Below are 13560 nucleotides of genomic sequence, written 5' to 3'. Positions count from 1 at the left end.
ATGTGAAGTGATTATATCTCTTTTTGCCTAATTGTATTATAGATTGTATTGTAGGGATAGACATCGTGTCTCACTGGGGAAAGTTTCCCCTGCCTGATTGTAAGACAGCATACAGACCGGCCCTTCAGACAATGTTAACTAAACTTACAAAAGAGAAATCAATGGGGTTGCCTGAGCCCACACACTATGAGATAAAACTAGAGGCTAATATTGGGTGCTAATAAAAGGATAATAAAAGCCTCCCCTCTTCCTTAAAATGCTCCTAGATATTAATTGAGACAAAAGATTGAGACATTGGAAACTGATGAGGCAAATATGCCCCAGAAACTCCATCTTAAAGAAAACTTGACTGCTTTCTCTATGCCTTTGTGATGTAGATTTTCTTCTCCCATCTTCTCTAGGACCTAAGAGCCATTTTTTGAGACGCAAATGTTTCTCATAAACTAGTGAGTTTTGTATTACACCAGATTCATAAAAATTTAATGGAAGCTATAAGGTCTTTCTCTGTGTCAACCTGTGTGTTCATGTGTGTCTATATGTATTTTATATGTGTGTGATATGGCCAAAATTAAGAGCTCTGTTTAATTAGCTTAAAGTAAGCGCTTACCTAAATTATTTCTAAATGTGAAAGAAACTAACCCAAATGTCTTTCAAGTTAATGTGATATGAAATTATCTTTGGTAAATGAAAGCTTATTTAAGTTTGTTGGTTTAATTAAAACAAGCATGTCCTCAGAATTATCAGCATTTGATATGATACAGACTTGCAGTCTGGGTTTACTAGTCAAATAAGCTCATGTTATCCCTGTTACAAATTTGTCAGCATAATAACTTAAAATGATAGCTAATTTTTTCTAATATCTCATGAAGTTTTCATGGGTAATCTGAACATAATTGTTGGGAAGAAACGATTCAGACATAAGTGAGATAAGAGTTTATAGATAAACTTTTACCAATGATTTAGTTTATAACATATGTATTTAAAATAGTTTCCAAAATCTCCTTGGTAACTTAAAACTTTGACGTTTTGCTCGGTTAATTTAAATGATAAAAATGCATTCAGTATTTAGATCATTTCCAAATAAGATAAAATATTAGACACTAATTAGTTTTAATATCAAAAGTAAACTGATGCAAAATCAGAATTTGGTTTCTTCTCTCTCTCCTATGGGGTTAATAACTCTATTGATCCCGTTGAGCTACGAATCTCTGTGAACTGATGATTTTGTGTATTAGAGACGGTGGCAAAGGAAAGCAGCCTCCACCAAGATGATCTCTTTGTGATTCTGGACTTGTTGCCTCCTTGATACAGCAACTAGGTATACTCCTTTAGAAAGCATCTATCAACTTGCCACTGAGCTCTTGCCAAAAATGAGGGCCTTATGAATGAATATTGTAGGGGAGGAAGAGAATTCTTCTATCCTCTAGGTCCTTCCAGCTGGGCTAGGAATTAAATTGGCATGAGACAGAATGACAGGAGAAAATCAAACAAAGCTTTATAACATGTATACATGGGAGAAACCCAGGAAAACTGAGCAACTCACCAAAATGGCTGAAGCTGCCACCTTAAATAGAATCTTCAGCTAAAGACAAAGAAAGGTGTTGGAGGTAGTGGTTGGAGACTTCAAAGGGGAGGAAGGCAATTCACACAGAGATGGAAAAGTCAATGTTTGGTAAACAAAACTTTGATAAGAATGGGCTTAGCAAAGACCCTCACAGTCTACCTATACCCAGAGTTATCTATGGTGATGGGCTGTTCTGGGGAGAGGCCTTTTATCTTAATTTCTTTTAGGCAGTTAGGTGGAAGGTCAAAGCAAAGGTCGAGAGTGTTCCATAGCTTGCTGGACAGGTTCCAGAGCAAACTATTGGTTTGAGATCTACTCAAAAGACGCTGACAGGATCAAAAGATGCTGACTTGCAGATTAGTTGATATAAAGAATCAGGTAGAACATCCAAGTGAGACCAGACTGTCTCTAATGCTTAAAGTGTCGTTAACATGTTGGGCCTCCCTTTTGGTCATGGCGGATCCAAAGAGAGAGTAGTTTTTCTTTGATTTTTGGAGGTACTGAATATTATGAGTCCACCTAAATGCTCCCAAGAAACTACTTGATATGATAAATCTCAGGATTTATCAGCCACTCCTGTTGAAGAAGTGTGATAATACTACATTAAAGGTAATTGAGACTGAGGCTTCTGGCTCGCCAACCAATAGGACATCATCTATATAGTGAAAGCTTTGGACATCAGAGAGTAGAAGCATGCATGCTAATTCCTGACGTGCCCACTGATAGGAAGTTATAGGGGAGTTTGTCCTACTAACATTTCTCTACATGTGGTTCTTTCCTGATTGAGAGAAGCCCATATGGCACTTATAGGATGGTGAAGTACAAGCATATCGCATCAATCCTACTGTATATTCAGATGTAGAAGAATCAACAGTGCATGGAATTGGCCCCAAAGGATCCACCTACAAAGTCCCCATTAGATTTCCTCCCTCACTGTGGATCCTGTCCAAAGAGAAACAGTTGGATTTGTCCATCTCCTTGCCCCACACCACTGGGTGGGATGGTGATTTGGGTGCCTATATCCAATAAAACCATAAAAGTTTGAGTCCCTCCTGTCTCTGGAGTTTCCTAGTATACATGTACAGGTGCATATGGTTTTCAGTACCTCATGAGGACAGGGAAACTTCAGCCCACTCTTAATTTTGTTTTTCCATAAAGCAACTGAGCTTAGGGTAGAGGGAGGAGAGAGGGATGGAGTGCCTGGAGGGAGAGGATGACTCCACACCAGTCAGCGTGGCACATTTACTGTTGGTTTCAAGTGGTCCTGGAACTGCACGTGACTCAACTGAATAATCCTTTAGTGTTTTTGACCTACCCAATGTCTATATCAGGTGGCAAGTTCATCGTTATTTGACACCATCCGTTTCAGCTCGAGGGACTCCTTGACTCATAGCTATAGCCACATTGCTTTTCAGTGAAAGTTGTGATGCTTGCCGCCCCATTGTCATAATATCCTTACCTCCTCCTGCCTGAAGCACATCACTATTGAGACAGCTTGAATCAATCCTATCTTTCATCAGCTATTCAGCCTCTAAACATTCATTAATAAGTAGGGCTCTAGGGGACACTCACCTCCTCTCTGACACGGCCCCTACACACACACACCTTGAGGAAGAGCATTTCTTCCCAAATCCCGTGGAGTCTTTTCATATCCTTAACACAGACCCATGAGGCCCTTATTCTTCCTTTTCCAGAAAGCCACAGCTCTGTCAGCATATCATCCTTATTCATGAAAAGTACTCACAAACTGGTAAGTGAGATTGGCAACATTTTAATGGAAACTGGAGATAGACATGAGACTCCAAGTCAGAAAATAAGGACTTGATCACTCCCAGCACAGCAGGAAACCTGAGCCTCCTGTTTGCAATGGTGTACCTTGTCCCCCACCCCAACAAGTCCCACAGGGGTGATCTATGTCGCAGCTGAGGAACTCTGAGCTTAGGGAACCTGAATTTTTTATAACGGCTGCAAGCAAATCTGATGAACCTTTGCCCCGGAGGAAGGCATTATCTTTTTTACACTGGACAGTTAACAAACTTGCATTCTTCTTTGAAGGAAGACACTCTCTTCCAAGGCTGTTTACTATGCAAACATATTTGAAAAGGTAGTTTGGAACAAAAGGCCATAAGTGCCTTTGTTTGCAAGATGTGCAGAAATGCTAAAGGTTCATGGAAATTTGTTTTTTAACAACGACTTCTTAAACGTAATGACCTTTTCTTTTTATATTCTAATGAAAATATTACTCTATTTGCTTTCATTCAAAAAAGATATTGGTTAGAATTGAGTCTGTCATGGGGAGAAGAATGGGAAAACAGTGAGCCTGGAGGTGGGTGTGTGAGGACAAAAGTGGAGGGTCACTGGTAACCCAGCTTGCAAGTGGTTGGGGCATGCTGATCTACTAATAAGGCAGAATTTGTTAATTAATGCAGCATATATTTATGGAGCACCTACATTGTGCTAAACACTGTTTTTGGTTTTGGGCATACAAAAGCTAGCGAGAAGGCATGCAAAATAACCATAATGCAATTATATTTAAGAACACAGATGTGGTGGTTCTTCAGATAAGGGACTGAGTCTGTGCAGAATTTAGGAATCAGGTCAAGAACACATATCTTTACTTGGGTCTTGAATGCACAGTGCGAGTTTTCTGAGGGAAATGCAGTTGGGAGGGCGAAAGGAATTCTATGAGGAAAGAAGGGTGAGCCCTGGCAAGCATCTACAGAGAACTTCAGGAAACATTCGGTAGCTTGACTGAACGGAAGCACAGGTGAGAGAATGGCACAGGAGATACAAAGGGATAAGTAAGTGGGGCCAGCTCATGGTGAGCCATGACTGCTATACCAGGGTATTTGGGCTTTAACTCTAGGGTAAAGAGAAAACCTTGAAGATTTATAGATAATACTATGGCACGATCAATATACAGATGCTAAGAACCTCTTGACTGTCATAAATAAATATAAGAAAGGGTTGGAGTTAGAGAGACGGTTAAAAGGCAAATGTGATCATACTTGGGAAATATACGAGGGGCATGAACAGGGTTGTAGAGAGGAATAGATGATGTCTGAGACTTGGAATACAGTCTTTTGAAACTGGGTAGGAAGGTGTATGTGTAAGAAGGGCAGAAAAAAATGACACCCTGTTTTAAAACTTGTTCATTGGAAAAGTGGCCAACCAATGTCATTTTGATGATGATGTCATTTTCATAATGGTAGAGGGTTATTCATAAAGCTTCTACAGATAAACATGTTAAATATTGCAGGGTAAAGAGTGTGCGTGAATTGATGTTGTGACTCTCCATTCCATTTATTCTTGTAAAGTGGCATCGATTGCACAAAACTTTCCTCATTGCCTATGTTACACATGTTTGAAATAGTCTCCTGCAAAAAGGGAAACAATTTTTTCCCTTGCCTTTAACTATTGTGACTTTAACTTTTTTATTTGAATCAATTGAAAGTAGAATAAAACTATTTACTATAAATTCTAAGATGTAAAAAATATAGACCAAATACTCAAAGAACCACCAAAAGCTATAGCTTTATCAAACAAATTTGAAATCAAATATCTATTCTATCAAATAATCACAAAAATGATAGCTTTGTTAGATAGTTTTGAAATCAAATCCATTTCCTTACTCAGAGACTATTAATATTGCTGTTATAGTCTCAATGCAGTAGATAACAGGAAAGGAAAAATTTTTATGTCCGGTAATCATTGGTTTCATGCAGAGATAAAAATACAAAGAATGCTTGCAAATAATTAAACATCCTAATTGTGGATCGTCTTTGATTAGTGCATTGGAAGGCAAAGCCCCTTCAGAGTCTTGGAATGTGGCACTGTGAGAATACTGCAGCTGATCTTCCCCGGTTCCAGCTGACGATTACTTATCTCCCCTTCCTCCTATAATATCCGTTCAGTGCCTTATAAATTGGATCCAGCTATTAGCACTATTCATTTATTTCCTGTGAAGATGGTTGAAGCTTTATCTATTTGAGTGTTAGATTTAGTATCACTTTTCATTTCCTCCTTGACTAAATACATGTTCTTCAAAATAGCTTTATTCTAACGTCCTTTCCTCACTTCTCACGCCCCCAACTGCAGAGACACAAACACAACACACACGCTCAGGCTCTCATACAAAAGACCTTTTTCTCCTTTTCTTGGTTACTTTGTAATAAATGTATTGTATTGTCAAGGTTGAAAAAAGTATCACAAAATGAAGGACAGATTTATCATGACTTTTAGTGACCTTGTGCCTCTGGACTGTGAACTTCACAAGTGTTTCTCCATTTTTTCTCTCCCCTTAGGTGGGATGGGAGGGCTGGAGTTGGGCATATTCCTTACCACAGGTCAGTTAGGCTCTGCTAAAACTCCAGCAGGTTAGGCTCTGGTGAACTAGTTTCCCCTGAGAGCAGGCCATGTTAAGAAAAACATAGTGCTTCAGTGTATTTCAAATGGTTCCTTTTCCGCCTTCCCTTGCCAGAAGCATGGGGAGATTTTTCTCTGGTATTTACTGTGAGAACTGGGTTGAGCTTCTGGAGGTAAAAATCACAAAAGCATGGGGGCCCCTATGACTGGGTCCCCCTGGAGTTTTTAACTCAGACCTGTCCGCACTGAGCCTCCAACAATTTGTCAATTACAGTTCAAGTTTCCCTGCTCCAGAACTGGTTCCCAAGGTGCTTTCTCCATGGCTCCAGTAAGCCTTGACTCCCTGTATATAACTGTCTGTCTCTGCAATCTTGGGGGCAGCGGTTTTCTCTGTGTTCTCATCTCTACAGATCCAAGAAGAGTTGTTGATTTTTAGTCTGTTCAGGACAGAGTTGCAACTTCCAACCTCCTTACATGTGGAATTGGAAATCCTATCATGGCTTATAATTTGTGGTAGCTCATGTGATTTCTCAGGAACACATGCTGAAAAGGAGAGAAAAATAAGCTGGGCTCCAGTAGCTGCCCATCTTCCAAATTTTGGCAGGTATAGGGCATCTAGTCAGGCTAAGTATAGTGTTTTATAGAGTGCAATTTTCTGGTCCCATTTCTATGTTGAGAAGTCATGGAATTAGGCTGATATCACTGGACAATAGGCATTCTAGTCAGTCAAGCGACTCTTGTACTTCTAAGACATCTTACCTAATTGATGTGCACTCCAGAAAGACACTGGGAATGTAGAGGTGGGTTACAGCTCCTAACCTGGCAAGAAAGAGCCAAGGTTCCAGGCCCTTGGCCAATAATTGCAGTAATCTTCAGGATAATTCTAGATGCAGACGAATCACCCAAAGAACGGATAGGGAAAGTGATCAGAACAAAGGAAGATGTTGAATTATTTGGTAACATCATTTATGGCGTTGATTAAAATGAATATTTGTCCATTCTTTGCAAGGTGGAGATGTTTTCTGAGCTTAAAATATAATAGGAGAAAACGTAATATAAAAGATCACAAAAGAAAAAAATGGAATTGACTATAAAAAGTTAAAATCTGTTTTAGGCTTCTGTTGCTACTATCCATGCTCTTTTAACTTCATTAAGCTTCCTAAGACATAATGAACTGTGTTTAAGTAGGTGGGCCCAGGAGGCAGACTAAGTGGGTTTAGATATTGGTTCTAATATTACTAGCTATGTGATTTGGGTAAATCATTTAAATTCTCTGTGTCTTTATTATGTCATCCATAAAATAGTTAAGATAACATTTTATGAAGATTTACATGAACTAAAAATTGAAGTACTTAAAACAGCACCCACCTGGCCCATTGTAAACATTTAAGAAATGTTAATGATTGCTATTATCATCTAAAGTTAATAGTGATACTGTAAGATGAGATTTTATAATCATTAATTCCAAATGTAGAGCCTTAGTTTACCATTATTGAGAGTACCATCAAGCCCAATAAAATGAAAAATACTCTATAACTTGGTGATTGTTTTTTCCTGTGTTGTAGGCCATAAAACTTTCTTTTTTTAAAAAAAAAAAATCAAATTAAAAAACAAGCAGAAATCCTTAAATATTTGCTCATCTCTTCATTGTTCTAAAGATCCTGAGCCCCAGGTCCTCTTCCTTACGAAAATGGTGAGCTTATTGTCCTGAAGATTATTGCTTCTCACATAGTTTGATAGTTCCTCATTGAAACAGTTTGTTGGATTGATTTTCTTTTTCTCCCTGTTTTCTTGCTACTCATTTGTAGAGAAATACATACTTTAAATATTATTTCCCACTCTAGTTATGGGTTTCTGTTCTCTCTTTGAGTACTTTCTCTTATTTGGCAGCAAGAAATATTGAGGTCCTACCGGGCAGGGATAGTGTCTATTTTTATAGTGTTATTCTCTTGTGAGGCTGTTATTCAATTTAAAGAATAAATTGCCTTCTGTGTGAAATGCTGCAAGGCAAGGTTGACCAGATGACCCAGGTTTGTAGACTTCTATTTTTTAAAGATATACTTTTGGTTACTGCCCTTTTGGAATGGAAATATGTTGCATGTTTCTAGTCTGCCATGGGCCATCTTAGCATTTTCAGTTCCAGACCATAGAAATAGGGAGATATAGAAAACACATAGGCAGAACTTGTAATATTTTGTCATGTTGCTAAAGCTTCTTTTAAATTTTTATTATTGTATTTACTTTTCAGAATAATTTGCTCTATTAAAGGGAAAAAAGAGGAGTTTTCCTCTCTTTTTAAGAACTAAGAAGATAAATAATTTAGAAACCTAAATAATGTGAACCTAGGAGGATTTTTATATTAAATATAGATCTTTTCATTGCCAAGCCCAGGAGAAAATATAGTTGGGGGACCTTCAAACTTTCAAAGTTTTAACAAAATTCTAGCATCATTATATGCATAATTCAGGCATGATTTAAAGGTGTTATAGATATTCTTCTTTCTTGAGAAGTCACTGCAATCTTCTGCAACTTTTTTGCATCTATCCTCCTCCTGGAATGTTATTGATTATCCATTGAGGCTCTTGGTGTCAAGTAGAAACTTGCCATAAGGCTGAGAATAAAATCACGTTTAGATTTTTGGTGATTTGGTGAGTCATTGCATCTGCCTTCCTTTCTATGTAATATATTATTTTTATTTATATTGTATGACATAGTTTGAATTAAAGTAGTTCCAGGAAGGTCATCAACTTAAGAAAAATCTCCCGTTAATAAATTGCTTATTAATTTCATTTTTTTTTAATTAAACTGCTTATGTCTCCAGTTGAGAATCGTATGTTGAAGAAAAGTATTTCAGGATAGTATTTGCACTTAAATAAGGTTTGAAGCACCTAGAATGGAAGTCAGGTTTTTCAAATAAAAAATGCATAGTACTGGGAAAAAAGAAAATTGTGTTAGTTTTTAAAATTTAGAAAATAATTCTCATAAACTATTTCTTTACTTCCAAAGAGACAATTTAACATGCTCGTACGATAATGGGGGTAAAGAATCCTAACATTTCAGTTAGTTAACCAAATTACATTGATTACATAAGGCAACGTTTTATTTGAAAACGAGAACAGTCTGATACCAGAGTTTGAAAGATTCTTCATGTCTTCTTACTGTAACACAACATTTCAAGCTTTAACAAATCAGTGTAATGATGTCATTAAATTTCAACGTGAAACAATTTATAGACAGTGCTGAAATTCTAATTTTATTTTGAAGAATAGACTTATCGTAGTTGCTGAATATAAGAATGTTTTCTTAATTGATACAAAGAGAATTAAACTAGATTCTATATTTTTAAACTATGTAAAATTGACCTTTAAATGATTAGTTTTATGAACTTTATATTGCCAATTTGTGTAGAAAACCTGATAACTAATTCATTACTAGTGAAGTGAGAATTAAATAAATGGACATTAGGAGCTATAAATGTGTAACATTTTCACCGGGAAAAATTCATTCAGCCTTCATCAGAGAGAAATATATCTCAATTAGCCATTGAAGTGGGGAAAGAATCACAAGGCCAAAAAAGCAAAATGCTTGGGAAAGAAAATTATAAACTTTGCTACAAAATTCTGAACTTCCTGGTCTTCAGTTTGAGCACTGAGGGAGGATCCCACTGCTTTGTTTTTGGGAGAGGCCAGGAGTAGAAAACACTGACCCAGATTCTCATTCCATACAGCTCTGGGGGAGAACCACACTCCACTGGAAAAGTTCAGTCTGCAGAAGCATAACCACAATTGTTAGATGCTTTTCTCCTAGCTAAATTAATTCCCTGGTTGTTTAAATAGGAAAAAAATGTTCTTTGAAACTATTCAATAGCAAAATAGACTAAAGAGATATTCTCTTATATAATGACAACTTCCACTTCCTTCACGTCATTAGTTGATAAAATCTTTCCCTGTCTCAGTAGCTGTTTTTTCTATGCTCACTTCAGTTCTGAAAATGAAATTCCCAGGGCCTGGCAGAGGGCAATAACGTAGCTCAATAAGCTTGTGAGTTTAGCTTCAGGAAGGCATCACTATCCTCTGCCGCCATTCCACATCCAGAGAAGCTGAAACACAGCCCTCTACGCTCTTTTTGAGAAACTAATAGACCAGATTATTGCATTTCAGTTTGGTGAAATTAGAAACTGCAAGCTTAATTTTTAAAGACCTACATTTTTAAATGCTCAATAACATTGAAAATTTCTTCTTTCACACTTTTATTTTGATTGTTATAAATTCTGTTTGAGCAATGATTTTGTCGATTTGAGAAAGAAAGAATATGCTGTTGGTAATTAGAAGATTTGGTTCTAATCCTACTTTTGTCACTAGCTGACTTTTCAATATTCTTCAATACATTTAACTTCCTTGGGCTTAATTGTCTCCATTACTAAAATATGAAGATTGGATAAAATCATCTTTTTTGGCTTCCACTCCCTGGGCTTGCATGTGCTGTGATCTGCTCCAGTACCCAGGCTACTTGTTTTGAGAGATTTTGAAATTTCTGAATAGAACTCATATTTATTATAGTGTCTTCTGTATTTAGTTCTTGATTGCTGTGAACTTTGTGATGTACACAAAGTTCATATTTCTTATATTTAAATTACAGAAGCAGAAATCTGATGTTGTAATTCATTTAACTAGTATGTATTGATCCCTTCTATGCTCCAGACATTCTTTTAATGGCTAGGATACATTATTAAACAAAACAGGCAAAGATCATCCCTTATATTTTACTGAAGAGAGAGATAGACAAGAAACAAGATGTAATATATAAGAAAAAAATAATACATGCATAACATTAGGTTAGAAATTCATACTTATAGAAAAAAGAAAAACAGAACAGTAGGGGGATTGTGGTGGACTGCCTTATTAAATAGGGTGGGCAGAAAGGGCTCATCAAGGAGACGTTAGAACAAAATCTTGAAAAAAGTGAGGGAGTTAGCCAGTCCAATATCTGGTGAGGAGCATTTCTGGCAGAAAGAACAGCTAAGCTAAGATCTAACGCAGGATGGGTCTGTTGTGTTCACAGAACAGTCAGGAAGTCAGGATGGTCGGGGCTGTGTGAGCAAGGGCAGAGCAGCAGGGCGGGTAAGAAGTGTGAGTGATGGGCTTCCCCAGTGGCCCAGCACTTCTTGGCTTCCTGTCTCCATGCCCCGCGGCAGTGCTCCTCACTACTGACTCTGCGCTGGGCCATGTGATTTGGTTTGGGAGGGCAGCAAACTTGAATCAAGGGAGATAGTAAAAGCCTCTTTCCTTTCTCTTGGAACCTTGCCACTGCCATGGAAGAAGCCCAGGCCAGCCTGCGGGAGGATGAAAGACCACATGGAGAGGAGCTGAGGCATCTCCCTGAAGCCACCCTAGACCAGACAGACAGCCCTGGGGAGCTTACTAGCTGACATCGGACACTGCACGGCTGACCGCTAGGTTCCTGAGAACTAATCAAGTGTTGTTGAAAGACAGTTCTGAGGTGGTTTGTTTTGTGGCAGTAACTAACTGATCTAAGAAGTAATGTCAGTGCCATGATGGAGGCTGGGGGTAAATCTCGTGGGACCCGGTTAGGATTGTAAAAATTTTTGCTTTTACTCTGAGTAAAATGAGAAATCATGACAAAGTTTTGAGCAGCCATACAACATGATCTGTTATTTTAAAATGCTCACTCTAGCTGCTGTGTGTCTTACTTCCTCATTAGAATTCCTGATTCCCTGGCCCATCCTGGTTCACAACTCCAGGGTGCAGAAGAGGGATTACTGCCACCATTGGAACATTTGCTCAATTTACAAAGAGAAATGTTCTTGTTAATTTGACTTGGATTTAGTATGACTTCTTGCGGATGCTAAAGTTTGTTCTGGCTTTTCATTTTTCTTGCAGGGAATTATTTCTATTTCCTTTTGCTCAAAGATGACTTCTGCACGGAAAGTATGACCTTTTAATCTAATTTTCATTTTTAAAGAGCTCGTGGCTTTACATGGGAGTTACAGCCTCATGCATATTATGAGAAAAGAGCCAGGGGAGGCAGAACCCATGACATCCTTCTAATACTGTGGAATCTCGGATCCCTGGGAATGAAGTGACTAGAGGAAATCACTTCTAATTATTCTAGGATTAATATTCTAAGAATCAACCTTTCATGACATTTAGTTTACTACGTCACACAAAGTGATATTTCTCAGACACCCATGGCAACAAATACCACCCAGAGCATTTGTTCTAGCTCTAGACCTGGACTCCAAGTTATAAGAGACAGATTGTTTCTGCTAAAACAAAAACCAAAAAACCCTTATGGTTACAAAGATTATTTTGCTTCTTGGTTTGAAAAGAGTTATTTAAGGAAACTTTTTACCTTAGGAAATGGTGTCTTTTCTATCTCTGAGATTAAATAAAATTTTGTTTGTGCAAATTCTATACTAATAATTTCTTCAATCTCTCTGTCTCTCTCTCTGTTTTTCTCTCTGTCCTGCTCTCTTGTTCTCGTGATATAGCTATCTCATTATCATCTACCTAAGAAACACAAGATCCTGAAGAACTGTATTTTTTTTTTTTTTTGTGAGGAGGACTAGCTCTGAGCTAACATCTGATGTCAATCCTCCCCTTTTTTCTTGAGGAAGATTGGCCCTGAGCTAACATCTGTGCCCATCCTTCCTCTACTTTATATGGGATGCCGCCACAGCATGGCTTGACAAGTGGTGTGTCGGTGTGGGCCCAAGCTCCGAACCTGCGAACCCCGGGTGGTGGCATTGGAGCATGCGCACTTAACCGCTGTGCCACCGGGCCAGCCCCTGAAGAACTGTATTTTTTATGAAATTAATGAGTATCAGAGTACCTGAACCACAGTAGTGGTTCAAGCATATAGTGAGGGACACGGAACAAATATAAATTAATCTCTATTTTCTTCGTAGATATTTAAAATTGTTAATAACTTTCTAGAAGAGATTTCTTTTACAAAGGTAATTTCGCATTATTATAACTATCCTCACAACAACTATTTGAGAAAAATATTAACATCATCTGTATCTACAATATATTTCTAGATATAACAAAAACCTGACTGTAAGGTAATTATGCATTTCTTCAAAGACAGGAACAAAAGTTATCAGACCAATATTAAAAAAAAAAAACTATTAAAGCTATAGATGAAATAGTCAAGTGTCTAAAATAGGTTGGCTATACGTAAGGAGACTTTATTACAAAGACTAATCAAATAGAGATTTAGTGTTTTTGGCATTGAAGAGACCAGAAATGGCCAGTCCAAGGCTGGTACAGTGGCTCCACTCTGCCCTTAGGGATCCAAACTCCTATCTTTCTGCTCTGCCATGCTTTGTGTGAGGCATTCATTCTCAACATTGTCAGAAGATGACTCCTCCTTCTCCTTCGCACCCCTAACATGTAGTTTCTGCATTCCTGGTATGAAGAAGGGCAATGGAAAATGACAAAATTATGTGCCAACTTAGTCTCACACTTTTAAAGAGTTTTTCTGGAATCCATACTCAGAGATTTCTGCAGAAATATCATTGGCCAGAAATAGAAGAGAGGTTGTGACATGTAATTGTTTATTGCTCTCCTTAACAAAGTGTAGATTCTGTTGGTAATACAAAGACAGAA

General features: G+C 37.8%; 1 long non-coding RNA gene across 1 annotated transcript in view; it reads left to right on the top strand.

Annotated features, from left to right (window-relative positions):
- LOC147913491 (uncharacterized) overlaps positions 1 to 12231 on the top strand; it is a 52689-nt gene extending 40458 nt beyond the window's left edge. The window contains exon 5 of the long non-coding RNA XR_015548690.1: positions 11248 to 12231. This is a non-coding gene — a long non-coding RNA (uncharacterized LOC147913491). The remainder of the gene's footprint in view (positions 1 to 11247) is intronic.
- The last annotated feature ends 1329 nt before the right edge of the window (positions 12232 to 13560 follow it).

The sequence above is a fragment of the Ceratotherium simum genome, chromosome 27, assembly GCF_057802395.1.
Source record: "Ceratotherium simum simum isolate JZ-2026a chromosome 27, ASM5780239v1, whole genome shotgun sequence".
In the NCBI taxonomy this organism is placed as follows: Eukaryota; Metazoa; Chordata; class Mammalia; order Perissodactyla; family Rhinocerotidae; genus Ceratotherium; species Ceratotherium simum.
Note: the sequence above shows the minus strand (reverse complement) of the source record. Positions and strands in the feature narration are given on the sequence as shown.